Here is a 16,374-nt window from a genome sequence, read left to right on the forward strand (position 1 = left end):
GGGGGCGAAACTTCCACCATTTCATTGGGGACGGAAGTTTCAGTACAGCGGGGACAGCAACAAACGGCAGCACAATCGGCCGCCATATTGAATTGAGTTGTACCAGTGTATCTGACTGCAACTTTCTGCACTGTTCCCGCCAATTTAGTATACGTGAGATACAATGTGTTATTGTGTTGCGTGCATTGAGCATTGAGTTGATTGAGTGTGTCGAGTGTTGACGTGTTGACATTAGTTGACATCACGATATCAATTTAGAGAAATTTATTAGGCATCGACCAGGAGGGAAGGAAGGACGAGGAAGGACCCTCCTGAAGAGGATTTTACAAACAATTTTAAGAAAGAGGACACTTTTTGTGCATAATTTTTTTTGGTAGGTATAACATATACAATGTTATAAATTATTTTAATATTATTAATTAAAATATATTTATTCATAATTTTATCAGTAATAATATTAAAACATTTGGACGTGTGGTTACTGTTTGGGATTATTACGATCAAACGTTTCAATATTAATATTGTTACTTATGACATTTGTTCTTTCAGGCGTTGATTCAAGTTTCCAGTGATAATGTTAATTCAAGGCTGCGTTCAGAAACTTTCCCGGGTAAGTAAATGTTACCCAAATTTGTTCAGAAATACCGGAAACAACATAGGAAACAAGCACTCAAATATATAATTTGGGTAACATTTACTTACCCGGGGAAGTTTCTGAACGCAGCCCAGTATTTCATGATGTCGACAAGATTATCTACCCAGCATCAGCGGACCTAAAGACATTTCTCAATCTGATTGACACGTTGGAAGACGCTACTTTAAATTCAAAGACGCAAGAAATATTACATCATGCAAATTACACATTCAATAATGAGTGAGTTTATATTACATATAATTTTTTATTTAAGTAATTTAATTTAATTTATTTTATTTAAGTTACATTAAGTTTATATATAATTACTATATAGAGACATAAGTGTTGTATGTGACTAACTCGTACATATTTACTTTAGTTGCAAGTGCGTGGAAAGAGCCAGTTCCCGGATGGACAATATTAAAAAATAAACTACAAAGTTTCATATTAGAAGCTAGTAAAAGAGTAAGAAGACTGCCAGCCGCAAAGCAACTTATTTACGATTATATTCCAGTGGATATAGTTATAGTGTTCTTCTTGTTTATATTCTTTGTATATTAATTTGTACTTACAATTTTTATAATGAAATAAATATTACATATTGTTATTTTATATCATTTTTAATGTTTCTATAATTATAAATGAAATAAATATTTATATCGTAATATGGAACTGTATAGAAAAAGCATATGCGCGCGCGCGCCCAGGCATATTAATTTGAACTCCGCGCGCCATCGTACGTCATCGCGTTTAGTTTGTGATTTCCGGGGACAGCGATAGAGGCGCTGAAAATCGGTCCCCACTTTTTATAAGACTCAGTTTCGCCCCCCTGCAGAGAGCTGAACTTTCGATCGCGGCCGGCCACGCGTACAGATGCAGAGGCTCGTCCGTGTGAAGCCAGCGCTTCGGCTGCCGTCGGATAGAGGAAAAGGTCAGAGCTATACACTATCTGTCCTACTCTTTCGCGACGTCGTTGGTAACTCGGTAGTCTCGGTATCGCGCAAGCATGATGGAAACCGCTCGAATTTGAACGGCTACTCTTATTTGCCATGTACTATGAAACTTACCATGTTACCATTATTACCATGTAAAATAAAAATTGAAAATAAATAAATTATTATTCATAAAGAATCCTTCTTTTTACAAACTAAATCACTTTTATCTCATAAGTTAGCAGTACGAAATAAGCAGAGTTAATTTTTATAAATTTGTAGCTAATTTGTTGTTAAAAAGTAATTGGCAAAGAAAAAGTTCGTTACTCTCTGCTTTTATTATTATACATTTTTTTAATAATATTCAAGTAAAAGAAGATGAAGTTGGTCGCAAAGAAATTTAATCGAGATAACGCTTTGTTGCTTATTTATCGCTAAATATTTGCCAAAGGAAAATATTAAATTGCTATTTTCTTTTCTTAGTTAACAAATTGATATCTTCTACGTAAACGCTCGTTATTAGGTAACGGTTGTTGCTATCGATTCGGGGTTTCAGATATTTTGTTTAAAAATTGAAAAGAAGTCATTTCAATTGTTTAAACAATTTTTTTACAAAAATAGTCACTCATCGGATTCGGTCGCCGGACGATGTTGCGAGTGACATAGTATAGTCTTTTCTTCAATATTAACATTTTTGCTAGTTAACAAATGGATGTCTCCGAGATCGAGTGTCCGACTTTATAATTTTTTTAACAACGTTACAGCATCGTCAAACCGAATCCGATGAGTGACTTTTTGCAAAAATTATTTAAACAGTTTAAACTTTTTCGCAATGTAAAATTGCAATACTTAAATTTACAAAATTGTTAGAACGATTGGAACATGAAAGTATATTGCATTAATTTCTTGCGCACCTTATTTTTGAAAAATTTTGAATAATTTCCGAGAAAAAAATTAAATTTATGTACGCGTAAGAGCAGCAAAGAAGCGTGGGCTGAGTGAGCGCGCGATAGACAGCGGCAAGTATATCTTAAAGGCGATGGGCAGAATCTGCGCGTAGCGAGCGAGACAAAAAGACAACGCGCGAGCGAGACGATATGACGACACACGAGCGAAATTAAGTGTCAACGCGCGTTGTCGCCTTGTCTCGCTCGCCGCGCGCTGATTCCGTCCATCACCTTTAAGATATACTCGTCTCTGTCTATCGCGCGCTCACTCAGCCCACGCTTCTTTGCTGCTCTTACGCGTACATAAATTTAATTTTTTTCTCGGAAATTATTCAAAATTTTTCAAAAATAAGGTGCGCAAGAAATTAATGCAATATACTTTCATGTTCCAATCGTTCTAACAATTTTGTAAATTTAAGTATTGCAATTTTACATTGCGAAAAAGTTTAAACTGTTTAAATAATTTTTGCAAAAAGTCACTCATCGGATTCGGTTGTCGGACGATGCTGTAACGTTGTTAAAAAAATTATAAAAGTCGGACACTCGATCTCGGAGACATCCATTTGTTAACTAGCAAAAATGTTAATATTGAAGAAAAGACTATACTATGTCACTCGCAACATCGTCCGGCGACCGAATCCGATGAGTGACTATTTTTGTAAAAAAATTGTTTAAACAATTGAAATGACTTCTTTTCAATTTTTAAACAAAATATCTGAAACCCCGAATCGATAGCAACAACCGTTACCTAATAACGAGCGTTTACGTAGAAGATATCAATTTGTTAACTAAGAAAAGAAAATAGCAATTTAATATTTTCCTTTGGCAAATATTTAGCGATAAATAAGCAACAAAGCGTTATCTCGATCAAATTTCTTTGCGACCAACTTCATCTTCTTTACTTGAATATTATTAAAAAATGTATAATAATAAAAGCAGAGAGTAACGAACTTTTTCTTTGCCAATTACTTTTTAACAACAAATTAGCTACAAATTTATAAAAATTAACTCTGCTTATTTCGTACTGCTAACTTATGAGATAAAAGTGATTTAGTTTGTAAAAAGAAGGATTCTTTATGAATAATAATTTATTTATTTTCAATTTTTATTTTACATGGTAATAATGGTAACATGGTAAGTTTCATAGTACATGGCAAATAAGAGTAGCCGTTCAAATTCGAGCGGTTTCCATCATGCTTGCGCGATACCGAGACTACCGAGTTACCAACGACGTCGCGAAAGAGTAGGACAGATAGTGTATAGCTCTGACCTTTTCCTCTATCCGACGGCAGCCGAAGCGCTGGCTTCACACGGACGAGCCTCTGCATCTGTACGCGTGGCCGGCCGCGATCGAAAGTTCAGCTCTCTGGCGTAGACTTCTTACGCCTGCGCTTGAGCCTGCGCTTGCGCACTTGCGCTGCGCTTTTACGCCTCGTCGTGTAGATGAGCCTTAATGTGTATCGGCTGCGTGTGAATACTTTTGTCGTAACGATTTCTTTTGTTTTTCTTATCGGTTATGAATGTGTAGTTAGTAAGTTAATTTTTTTCCCGATTATTAAAAAATATCAAAATATATGTATACAGTTATTTTTTTATATCGCAACGACTTTTAAAATTCGTTAAATCTATTTTTATACCTGTAACAAACAGTACATTATAAAATTCAACGTAATAAATTATTGTTAAATAAGATTAATTTTCTATGCTGTACACTATGCATAATACCTACTTCCTAATTACTATTTCTATTCTATCCTGCCGCTGACTGCCTCGCACAAAGTAATATCCATAAACAACGCGTCCACAAATAAATAATAATATTAAATTAATATTTTGCGGTAACCAGTCTTATATGGTAAGTGGCACTTCCATTTTCTGATTCACCCTGTATATGATATAAAAGTCGCATTTGAACGGTGGGCCACTGATCTGTGGGCTTTTGAACGATGGGCCACTGATCTGTGGGCTTTTGAACGGTGGGCCACTGATCTGTGGGCCATTGAACGGTGGGCCACTGATCTGTGGGCTTTTGAACGGTGGGCCACTGATCTGTGGGCAATTGAACGGTGGGCCATTGATCTGTGGGCCATTGAACGGTGGGCCATTGATCTGTGGGCTTTTGAACGGTGGGCATTTATCCGTGGGCAAACGAACAAAAATTCACTTTCTGTGGGCGTTTGATCTGTGGGCATTTGAACGGTGGGCAACTGATCTGTGGTCATTTGAACGGTGGGCAACTTTTCGTGTCCAATCGCACTGTGTCCATTTGATACGTGGCCAATCGCTACGTGGGCAATAGAACCGTGTCCAATTAATCTGTGTCCAATTGAGCTGTGTCCAATCGCACTGTGTCCTATTGATACGTGGCCAATCGCTACGTGGGCAATAGAACTGTGGGCAACTGCACCGCCACCGCAAACATATAGGCCTGCAACTTTAAATTTCGATAAAACTGAACAGGAAGACACAATGGATTGGCTTTATTTGGAGCCACTTACGGATAAAAATTATAATTATATGGAAGGAAAAAATAAAGAAAAGATTAACTCAAATGCAAAGATTAAAGCACTAAGAAACGAGAATTTTAAATTGCGACAAAAAATAAAAGATTTGGAGTTTCAAATGCAAAGAATGGCACTAAAGTGTAATTGTAAACAATTAAATAAAAAAATCACAAAAAATCGACATCAAAAACAAGCAACAACAAAAAAGAAAATATTAAAAAACTTAATAAATGAACAAGAATTACATCCTGTAGCAAAAACTATGATACATTTGCAGTTACATACACAACGTACACGATATAGTGAGGAAGAAAAGATGCTTGCAAAACAATTATATTACTATTCAGCATCAGCGTTTTGCCGATTAAAGAAAGCAGGTTGTAATTTTCCTGGACAAAGAACAATTAGAAGATGGATAGAAGAATACAATATAAAACCAGGATTTTGCGACATTATATTTCAAAAATTAAAAGAAAAATTTGCACAAATTCCTGAAGATGAAAGAATATGCGCTTTAAAATGGGACGAAATGTCAATTAAAAGCTATGAAGAATATTCTTTAAAACTGGATGAAGTAGAAGGTCTCGTTGATTTAGGCTTTTTAGGCAAACAAACAGAAAGATCTAAATGCGTTTTTGTTTTCTGTCTTGATAGCTTAAATGCACGTCATCCATGGAGACAGCCATTAGCGTATTTTCTTCCAGGCAAATGTATGAAATCACATGAGATAGTTTATTTGGTTCAGATGTGCATAGATAAATTGAGTGAAACGGGTGCTAATGTAAAACTTACAACATGTGATCAAGGAACAAGTAATCAAGCTGCTTATACTCAATTAGGCATTGATGTTCAAAAGCCCTATTTTATACATAATAATAAAAAATATTATGGTTTATACGATTTTCCACATTTAGTTAAAAGATTAGCGAGTTTTCTTAGGACGCATAACAATATATATTACAACGAAAAAATAATAGCGTCATATTCTAATTTTATAGAAACTTGGAAAATTGACAATGCAACAACAGAAGGCTCAAATTTATTATCTCATATTACACAAGCACATATTTATCCCAATTGCTTTGAAGCAATGAACGTAAAGAGAGTATTTCAATTATTTAGTAATAAATTTGCAGCTGCAATAAAAACAGCTGGTGACGTAAAAGAATTAAATTCTAATACATGGAGAGAAACAGCTAATTTTGCAGAGCGTATAAATAATGTAATTGATGCTTGTAACTCATATAGTCTTAATATTACATTTGGCGAAAAACGGCCATTATCAAAGAAAAATTCTGATATTGAAGATCTATTGTTAAACTTCGTACAGTGGTCTTCAGGATGGTCCAAATTACTGAACAAAATAAATCAAATTCCTTGTTTTAAAGGTTTTATTATTACAATACAAGCAATTCTTTCTTTGTATAAAGAACTTACAAGTAAAAATAAAAAATTTGAACTTGCAACAGGTTTATGCAATCAGAATTCAGTTGAACATTTATTTTCAAAACTTTGACAACGCGGAGGATTTAATCCTAATCCAACTGCAAGAATGGTCCGACTGTCAATTAGACATATATTATCCACTGGTTACATTCTAACAGGCGATGAAGGTAACGTGCAATGTCCAGAAAGTGAAGCTCTCATCAATAAACCTAATACAATTATTAAGACAGTTGAAAATTGTATGAATGAAAGTAATATTGCTGCTGTAGATGATACTGACGACGATGTTAATGACGATGCTACTGTATTAAAAACAGATTTACTTGATAATCATGCAGACATTCTCCACGAATATGATGTGGACAATATAAGTAATTATAATGAAAACGCAATAGCATATTTTGCAGGGTATGTGGCACGGCAATGTTTTAAAAAAATTGAGTGTACATGTTTTTTATTTAGCGAAATGCATGAAGTAAGAGTCGAAATGTATAAATATCGTAAAAAAAAAATTAATATATAAAATAAATCATTCGCGTTTGCGCATTAAGAACAATGGTAATACTTTACCTTTCTTTTTCACACTGAACTTGGTCACAGACTTTTAACACGGAAATTATAGGCTATTCCTCCTCCAGTAATATATGCTTTAAGGTAAAATGCTAGCTTTTCTTAGAATTAGGCCCGATCTATATTAACATAGTAAGCTCTAAAGCTCTAAGAGTTAAAAATTACTCGAGTCGAAAAAGCCAGGAAAATTTTAACGCTGTTTTTATTGGCGGACTTTTTACTCGCAGAGTATTGTTTCTTTCTCTCACCTTTTTTTCGCCCCCTCCTTCTCTCACAGGTTAAAAGAAGCGTAACATTACACAAAGATGTACCCCCCTCGATATTTTTCTTTTATTTCCAAATACTTTTTATTTTACTGCTTTAGCTTTTTATGTTAAATCTTTTCTTCTCTTTTATTTTCAATTTTTTATTGTATTACTTATTTTTGTCACTTTTTACTTTTTTTTACTTTTTACATTTTACATTTTACTTTTCATTTTTATTTTTTGCTTTTTAATTTTTATTTTTTGCTTTTTACTTTATACTTATTACTTTTTACTTTTTTACTTTTACTATTTACTTTAATTTTTCTTTTATTTTGAATTTTTCTTATAAACGGTAGAGTTTTAAGTTAGAAAAAGAAAATGTGCGTAAAGGGTGAAAGAAATAAGAAATATAAATGTTAAAAACTTAAATTAGGAAATTTATTTACACATTTTACAAAAATAATATTTTTATTTTTTCTCTCATACTCTTGCATACACGCTTTCACACACTCACACATACACACAATTACTTTAATATTTTTACATTTAATTAATTTACGTTGTTCTCCTCTTCGCCCTCATTATCATCGTCTTCTTCTTCTTCTTCTTCCTGCGCGAAATTTGGTATAATTTTCCCGACCGCAGTCTTAAAATCGTCTTCAGAGGCGTCCCACATTGGCTCGAGTCCGTGGGCTTTTCTAATTTCCTCCTGAGAGAGAGACGGGAGGTTGAAAAGCAATCGGAGATCGAACGTGTCAAATACGTTCATCTCCCACAATTCGCCTGTATTCCTCCGCAAGATTTTTCTCTCGTACCGCATGTGATCCATGCGGTATCCGTTAATTATTTTTCCTCGGAAGATAGCCTCACGAATGTCGAAAGACTGAAAAAGATAAATATTAAATTACAAATTTTGTTTGAGAGAGTGAATATTACACATATACTACCTACCTGCGGTGGGATGACGACCCGCACCTCGCGCTGAAGCTGCACTTTCTCCATCTCTATTCCGCCGACCACGATTTTCTGTAATAAAATAAAACGTTTTATTTTTATCTACGCTTAAAGAAAATAATTAAGAGTTTATAATCGTGTAAAATATACTTACTCCTCTGACCGGATGCGTGATGTTTATTACCACGTTTTCCATTTTTGCTTTCTCCAGCTTTATTTCATCGACCACAATTTTCTTTAACAAAATAAAACGTTGTAACACGGTAATTTCCGGTTCGGAGAGCTCGTCGGAAGCCAGGGCACGAATATAAAGAAAACCGAGACTTGGGTTAATCGGAAAAAATAAAGAATTTAGTTGAAATGATACACTTAATCTACGAAAAGAAAGATATATATATATACAGAAATGAACTTAAGAATAAATTGTCACGAAAACGGCTACCTGCCGTGAGCTGGATTCCCAGAGATTGTTAGGGCGGGTCGCTTCCGGTCTTATCCTAGGTAACAGACCGCGTCGGTTATACAGGACTCCGAGGGTTACAGGACGGGCCGCTCGGGCCGTGTCGGACGCACAGGCTTCGCGTTCGCGAGTCGGCGGCGCGGATTACAAACCAGGCCGTGAGGGCCGTGTCGGACGCACAGGTTTCGCGTTCGCGGGTCGGTGGCGCGGATTACAAACCAGGCCGTGAGGGCCGTGTCGGACGCACAGGTTTCGCGTTCGCGAGTCGGCGGCGCGGATTACAAACCAGGCCGTGAAGGCCGTGTCGGACGCACAGGTTTCGCGTTCGCGGGTCGGCGGCGCGGATTACAAACCAGGCCGTGAGGGCCGTGTCGGACGCACAGGTTTCGCGTTCGCGAGTCGGCGGCGCCGCGACTTGAATCGTTCGTGCGTCGGCACGCCAGGGCCGTGTTGGCGCGAAGAAACGAGAGAGAGAGTCGGGAGCGCCCGAGTCTTGGATAGGTCGGCGACGAGGATGGCCGGGAGCGCCCGGTCGAAGGAAGGCTCGGGAGCGCCCGAGTCTCGGAGATGTCGGTGTCAGGGACGGCCGGGAGCGCCCGGTCAAAGGAAGGCTCGGGAGCGCCCGAGTCTCGGAGATGTCGGTGTCGAGGATGGCCGGGAGCGCCCGGTCAAAGGAAGGCTCGGGAGCGCCCGAGTCTCGGAGATGTCGGTGTCGAGGATGGCCGGGAGCGCCCGGTCAAAGGAAGGCTCGGGAGCGCCCGAGTCTCGGAGATGTCGGTGTCGAGGATGGCCGGGAGCGCCCGGTCAAAGGAAGGCTCGGGAGCGCCCGAGTCTCGGAGATGTCGGTGTCGAGGATGGCCGGGAGCGCCCGGTCAAAGGAAGGCTTGGGAGCGCCCGAGTCGTCAAAAGCGAAGTCGGTTTCGGAAGCCGGGTGAGCCCGGTCGAGGAAGTCTTGGGAGCGCCCAAGACCTGGAGGATCGGTTGCTGGGGTGCTCCCCAGCGCGGAACAAGGTGCCTCGTCTGCGCTCGAGGCAGCTTATATACCCGTGTGCCCGGAGTGGGGGCCCCACTCCCGAACGGTCGGGTGGCGGTGCGCGGTGTGGGCGGTTGGGCGGCCCATGTCGTTCGTTGCGAAGGGTCCGCGCTACTCGCCGCGGGCGGCTGGTCGGCCCGTGCTTAATGTTAATCGTGGACGGGACCGCGCGACTAATTCGGGCGAACGGTGGTGGTCGCGGCGCGGAGTCTGAAGTTATTCGTGGCCTCAGGCCACATCACCCCCTCTTTTACTCAGAGGCCTCCCCCTGGATCTTTCGGCACATCGTGAGTCTGCCATCGGGGGCGAAGCGCAGTAGCCACCTGCCGGTTGCGGTCCGGGCCCGCCACTTCCGGTTGTGGCGGATAGCGGACATTGGCACTGACGTAATTTCGCCGTTTGGGAGTTGGACTGGCACAGCGAGCGGGATGTTTGGCCTCGATGTCCATCCTTTTTCGCGGACGTAGGCGGGTGGTGCTGGCGATGTAACCACCATTAGCGTTGGCGATGGAACTGCCAGAGGTGTCGGTGGTGGAGCCGCAGGCGTCGTCGTCGGTGGGGCCACAGGTGGCGTTGATGGTGGAGCCACTGGTGGTGTCGTGGTCTGCCTTAGTTCTAATGCAAATGGCGGCAGAGGCAGAACCGTGGGTGTACTGGTGGTAGTTGACATCCTGGCTGCTGCCGCGAGGCTCACCGTTTCTTCCCGAGCCCTGGTTGTTGCCGGTTCGGTCGTTGCGGCTACGGTAACTGGCCTAATGCGCGGCGCCTTCAGCCTGGTCGTTCTGCCGTGCGCTAGCGGTCCTCCTGACATGGCAGTCAGCCCCGTCTGGCCTCGGTCCGGAATGCTGACCTCGATTCCGGCGATGTTTCTTGGCTCACGTCGGGCCGGCTGGAGAATTTCCATGGCCCAAATCGTTGGTCCCTGGCGTGGTGGCGGGTTTTGCCTGTGCTTCGCAGATGGTTCGGCCGGATCTTTACGCGCCGCCGATGGTCCTGGCGGCTGCGCTTGTGGCCGGCTCGTACCCGGATCTTTCGTTTCGCCTTGGTGGGCCTCGGGCGCCGTTGTCTTGCCTGGGCCGCCGTCGGTTCTGCGGCATCCCGAGGTGCTCGTTCTGGCGGGCTGCGCCTTCCCGGCTGATCCCTGCGGGCCTGTTGCCGTCGTCTGCCCTGGTCCTTTTTTTGAGCGGGCGACGGTGGTCTTGGTCGCCCCGGCGGCTGAATCTGGCAGAGCCCGCGGACGTCCTTGGCCTCTTCGGGGCGCCTTCGGAAGAGCGGGTGGTGGCTCTTCCAGCCAACGGGTGTGATCCCGTTGACTGCCGTCTCCTCGCTGGACGCTCGTCCCCACACGTGGCACCGGATAGCGGTGGCTCGGGTCGATCGGCGGAGGCCAGGCCCCTGGCGGCGGGCTGGCTGGCGGCGACTCGCTCCCTTCGCTCAGGCTTCCAAAAAGCTCGTACATCTTCTCTCGATTAGCCATTGCTGCTTTCGGTCGACTGACTGATGATGGCCGTGGCCGTGAGCGCTTTATATACCCTAGCTGTGGGGCCGTCTCAGTCGGGGATTGGTCGGTTTCTACGGGTGGGGAGTCCGGCTTGAGGTCTTGAATGTGGATGCGCCGCTGCCAGCGCCCTCGGGCGTCGCGGAGATCCACTATCACTGGCGAATGGAATTTGGCCACTGTAAACGGGCCTAAATATTTTGGTGCCAGTTTTGCATTAAAGCCGTCGGTCTTCCGTGACAGCGGGTGCTTTTTTTTCCATACGGTATCGTTGATTCTAGGTCGCCAGTCTCGTCGTCGTAGATTATAGGCGGTTTCTTGGCGTTGAAATGCTCGAGCTAAGTTAATCCGGACCACTTGAAAGGCCTCGTGCAGCGCGCGCTGAGTTCGGTGCGGCGTTGTCGGTGTGGCGTGCCGGCGGTCGTCGGGATGTGTAAACGCCAATTCGCGCCCGTGGTTTAGGAAGGCGGGCGTATATCCGGTTGCATCGTGTTGAGCGGTGTTAAACGCGAATTGTATGGGACCTAACTGTTCGTCCCAGCGCCGGTGATGTCGTTGCGTGTATTGTGCGATCATCGTCTTGATGGTACGGTTAGTTCGCTCGACCGGGTTGCATTGAGGGGTGTAGATAGGCGTCGTACGATGCTGGATGTGCCAGGATGCCAGTAGTCGTTTTAGCAAGCGGGACTTAAACTGCGTGCCGTTGTCTGAGATAATTTGGTTGGGGCACCCATGCCGGTACAGGATTCTTTCTGCTATGGCGGTGACCACCGCCCCCGCAGTTGCCTTGCGTAATGCCTGGAGTTCTACCCATTTTGAGAACCGGTCCTGCATAACTAACAGCCACGTGTGGCCCTTCCGCGAGCGTGGCAAGGGTCCGACCAAGTCCATGGTTACTTGCTGCCATGGCGCCGCTACTGGTGCTGTGTGTAACTTTCCGGCTGGCTTCGTAGGTGATACCTTGTAGGCGAGGCAGCTCTTACATTGTCTTACGAAGCGGGTGATATCGCGAAACATGCCTGGCCAGTAGAATAATCTGGCCATACGGGCAATGGTTTTGGCGGTGCCAAAATGTCCTGCGTTAACGTCCTCATGATGTCGAGCTATCGTCTGCTGCCGCTCCGGCCTGGGTACGCATTGTTTCCACTGTGTCGATGGTTCGACTTCTTTGAAATCTAATTCATGTAAGATGTGACGGAACAGGCGCCCCTTTTGTTCTCGGTAGTCGGGGAAGTTTGCTGGGTTTTCCCGAATTCCGGTGAGGATGCGTTGGTACCAGTTATCGGAGGTTACTGCCTCGGTACTGGCCACGATCGGTTGTCGGGAGAGTGCGTCGGCTACTTGATTTGCCGCCCCTCGTCGATAACGTACGTCGAAATCGAATTGCTGCAGCTCGAACAGCCATCGCCCCAGTCGTCCAGTGGGCTCCTCCAGGCGCTGCAGCCATTTCAATGCCTGGTGGTCGGTGACTACCGTGAAAGAATAACCCTCGACGTATCCACGCATTTTTCGTATACCCCAGACAACCGCCAAGCACTCCAGTTCCGTGGCGCTGTAATTTTTCTCCGCCTTGTTGAGTGTGCGACTGGCGTACGCAACCACCCGTTCTCCCTCCGTCAAGTGCTGTGTCAATACTGCGCCGAGGCCACTGGTGCTAGCGTCCGTCTGGAGCACAAAGCGGCGAGTGAAGTCCGGGCAGGCCAGTACTGGCGCCGTTGTTAGTGCGGTTTTCAGGCCGGAGAACGCCTTCTCCTCGTCGGGGCCCCAATTCCAGCGGGCATGTTTCCTGGTAAGACGTGACAGCGGGGCCGCGATGCTGGAGAAATTTTCGATGAATCGGCGGTACCATGAAGCCATGCCCAAAAACTGTCGCACTTGGCGGAGGGTTGTTGGTGGTGGCCAGTTGGTTACGGCTGACGTTTTTTCCGGGTCGGTGCGTATACCCCGGCGATCGATTATGTGTCCCAGGTACTTTAACTGTGGTCGGCAGAAATAACATTTCTCTGGATTTAGGCGTAGCTTCGCATCACGCAGGCGCTCGAAAACTGTCCTTAAGTGGTCTAGATGTTCATCGAACGTACGGCTGAGGATGATGATGTCGTCGAGGTAAACCAGTGCCCACGGCTCAAATTCGGGGCCGATCACTGCGTCCAGGAGCCGCTGGAACGTGGCCGGCGCTGAGTGCAGTCCGAACGGCATGACTTTGAACTGCATCAGGCCTCGGCCGGGGACCGTGAACGCAGTGATTGGTCGGCTTTCCGGCTCCAGTGGCACCTGCCAATAGCCGTCCTTCAGGTCCAGTGTAGTCAGGTATCGCGCTCCTCGCAACTTGTCGAGCGTGGCATTAACCTGAGGCAGCGGGTATGCGTCCTTTTCGGTTACTTCGTTGACCTTACGATAGTCGATGCAGAACCGATACCGGCCGTCTTTCTTCTTAACGAGCACAATTGGCGAACTCCATGCCCCGCGGGAGGGTTCGATAATTCCCTCTTGCTCCATTCGGTTGACTTCCTGATTTATTACCTCCTGCATGGCTGGGTTGCGTGGGCGGTATCGCTGTTTAATCGGTTGATCGGTTTTCAGGCGTAACCGGTGAGTAATTTTGTCGGTAGGCCCGCGCACATCTCGGAACTTTCCAAGCTCTACCTCGAGAAAATGTTTGAGGCGATCCTCCTCTTCTGGTGTTTGCGTGGCCAACCCGGCCTTGTTCAAAACGCATGCTCGTTTCAGCCGAGTGCTGCCAGGTGGGATCCGCAGGGTTAAACCGATCCGTTCCCAGAGATCTATCCCTATGATCATGGGCGTGCGAGCGTGCGGCATGATTGTAAACTCGTGCTGGTACGTCCTCCCTTTATAACAGACTGGAAGTTGCAGACTACCGGCGGTCTCCGTGGTTTCTCCGTCCGCCAGTCTGACCTGCTGTTGATTCGCCCACCGACGATGGCCCAGGTCTTCGGCCAACCTTGCTACCTCGGCATTGACGCATGACAGCTCGGATCCCGAGTCGAGTAATGCCTCAATCTCGTTGTTCCCGAGCGTAATCGGCAGGTGCGGCCGGGGCCAAAACCTTAATTCTGGCTGGTGCTGGGCCGGTCGGCGTGGTCGACGCCCCCGGCCCGTTGTGCGTTTCCCGTCAACGGGTGGCAATCCCTTGTTAGAACGCCGTCCTTGCCACAACGGGAGCAAAACTTTACGGCGGGGCGTCGGCATTCGGCTCTGGTGTGGCCTCGCTGTTTGCAGCGCCAACAGCACTCTTCTCGGCTATAGGCGACGGCGGCGGCTACTGCCGGTGGTCGACTGGCTTGCTGTTTCTCGGTATGTTCCTTTTTCTGGCGTTTGATATCTTCAAATTCGGCTGCCCGGTTAGTGAGGTCCTCCAAGTTGTTCACGTCTCGAATTCGGATGTATAATTTGTATTCGGGCCTCATATTCTCGTAGACGCGGTCTAGTACTTCGTCGGTGGACAGGTTCCCCGCTCGACGGGCCATGGTTAGCAGTGCGGTAGCATATTGCTTAAACGGTTCCCCCGCTCGTTGTATTCGGCCGTGTATTTCTCGCGTAAGCTGGGCGCGATATCGGTGGGGCAGATAATAGTTCCGGAAGCTCTCCTGGAAATCGGTCCAACGTTTCCACTGGTCCTGGTTATTTCGGAACCAGAGCAAAGCATCTCCTTTTAACATCTCGGGTAGCCCTAGCAGCAAGAGGTCCCCCGGGTAGCCGTATGCTCGCTGTAATTCCTGGATGCGCTCGAGAAAGGCGAACGGGTCTCTTCCGTCGAAGTGGACGCCCCATTTTCTAATTTGATTGATAACTTTCGCGTGATCGGTCAGGCTGACAGATTCGTCCTCACGAGAAGAACTTGTTTCGGCCCGACTGATGGCGGCACCCTCCATCCGAGCCTCTGGTGCCGGGGCGTGAAGTGGTAACAGTTCTTCCACGTGGCTGAATGCTGGAAGTGGTTGGTGCTGCGGTGTGCCAGCCGCAAACGCATCCAGGTGTTTGGAGGCGTGTAGCTCGTCGTCTGGTACCTCCATGAGGATGGCTGATTGTGATTTGCACTGTGGTTTCGGTGGATCGGTTCTATTAAGAGCCATCGAGGGCTTATAGTCGGGATTGGTTTCTACAAACCTTCGAAGTCGGTGTCGTAATTGACTGCAAGGGCCGCTATTGTCAATGTGAATTTGCGCTAATTCTTCGGCTAGATCGTTTTTGGACAGTTTGTAAATCCAGCTCTTCATTCGTGTTAACTCGAGTCTCGGTTCGGTCAGGTCCCTGTTCGGGCGCCATGTAACACGGTAATTTCCGGTTCGGAGAGCTCGTCGGAAGCCAGGGCACGAGTATAAAGAAAACCGAGACTTGGGTTAATCGGAAAAAATAAAGAATTTAGTTGAAATGATACACTTAATCTACGAAAAGAAAGATATATATATATACAGAAATAAACTTAAGAATAAATTGTCACGAAAACGGCTACCTGCCGTGAGCTGGATTCCCAGAGATTGTTAGGGCGGGTCGCTTCCGGTCTTATCCTAGGTAACAGACCGCGTCGGTTATACAGGACTCCGAGGGTTACAGGACGGGCCGCTCGGGCCGTGTCGGACGCACAGGCTTCGCGTTCGCGAGTCGGCGGCGCGGATTACAAACCAGGCCGTGAGGGCCGTGTCGGACGCACAGGTTTCGCGTTCGCGGGTCGGCGGCGCGGATTACAAACCAGGCCGTGAGGGCCGTGTCGGACGCACAGGTTTCGCGTTCGCGAGTCGGCGGCGCGGATTACAAACCAGGCCGTGAAGGCCGTGTCGGACGCACAGGTTTCGCGTTCGCGGGTCGGCGGCGCGGATTACAAACCAGGCCGTGAGGGCCGTGTCGGACGCACAGGTTTCGCGTTCGCGAGTCGGCGGCGCGGATTACAAACCAGGCCGTGAAGGCCGTGTCGGACGCACAGGTTTCGCGTTCGCGGGTCGGCGGCGCGGATTACAAACCAGGCCGTGAGGGCCGTGTCGGACGCACAGGTTTCGCGTTCGCGAGTCGGCGGCGCCGCGACTTGAATCGTTCGTGCGTCGGCACGCCAGGGCCGTGTTGGCGCGAAGAAACGAGAGAGAGAGTCGGGAGCGCCCGAGTCTTGGATAGGTCGGCGACGAGGATGGCCGGGAG

The 16,374-nt window shown here is 46.1% G+C and overlaps 1 long non-coding RNA gene across 2 annotated transcripts; it reads left to right on the forward strand.

Annotated features, from left to right (window-relative positions):
- The first annotated feature begins 80 nt into the window (after positions 1–80).
- LOC139109166 (uncharacterized) lies at positions 81–1,246 on the forward strand. Of its 2 annotated transcripts, XR_011546798.1 has the most exons (4): positions 86–373; positions 550–610; positions 725–874; positions 1,014–1,246. It is a non-coding gene; the product is annotated as an uncharacterized lncRNA (long non-coding RNA). The 2 variants fall into 2 exon arrangements; XR_011546797.1 differs by having other exon boundaries at positions 81–373; positions 550–874.
- Positions 1,247–16,374: the final 15,128 nt, after the last annotated feature.

This window comes from Cardiocondyla obscurior, linkage group LG16 (assembly GCF_019399895.1).
Source record: "Cardiocondyla obscurior isolate alpha-2009 linkage group LG16, Cobs3.1, whole genome shotgun sequence".
Lineage (NCBI taxonomy): Eukaryota > Metazoa > Arthropoda > Insecta > Hymenoptera > Formicidae > Cardiocondyla > Cardiocondyla obscurior.